At 30.7% G+C, this 437-nt stretch overlaps 1 protein-coding gene across 1 annotated transcript in view; it reads right to left on the minus strand.

Annotated features, from left to right (window-relative positions):
- The window catches only part of LOC106882967 (rho GTPase-activating protein gacZ), a gene marked incomplete at its 3' end in the record, with an annotated part of 10,134 nt that overhangs the window by 4,769 nt on the left and 4,928 nt on the right, over positions 1 to 437 (minus strand). The gene's annotated exons all lie outside the window — the stretch shown is intronic.

Raw genomic sequence — 437 nt, forward strand, 5'->3', positions numbered from 1 at the left:
TATATATATATATATATATATATATATATATATATATAGATACATATAGTATATACACATGGTATATATATAGATACATATGGTATATATGGGGGGAATGCGCTATGTGCAACATTTTGGAAAAGGGCCCATAGCTTCCTTAGGGGGGGATCCTAGAGACTTGGAATAACTTCCATTGTCTTCCGCAGAAAATTTTACACAAGAATTAGCTTTTAGTTTTTATGTAGACGCTGTAGCCTTTCATGCTATAAATGGACAGACCGACACACACACACAGACATTCATCTTTATTATATAGATTTCTTGATGCTTCTATATTTGCATTGTAAATATAAATAAGTTTGCTCACTGATAAGATTAGAGCATTTAATTTGATGTAATAAAGCAAGAAACATTTTGATTGGTAGCACTGGATTATAAAAGGTTTGAATTTCACA

Source organism: Octopus bimaculoides, unplaced genomic scaffold (assembly GCF_001194135.2).
Source record: "Octopus bimaculoides isolate UCB-OBI-ISO-001 unplaced genomic scaffold, ASM119413v2 Scaffold_251192, whole genome shotgun sequence".
NCBI lineage: Eukaryota > Metazoa > Mollusca > Cephalopoda > Octopoda > Octopodidae > Octopus > Octopus bimaculoides.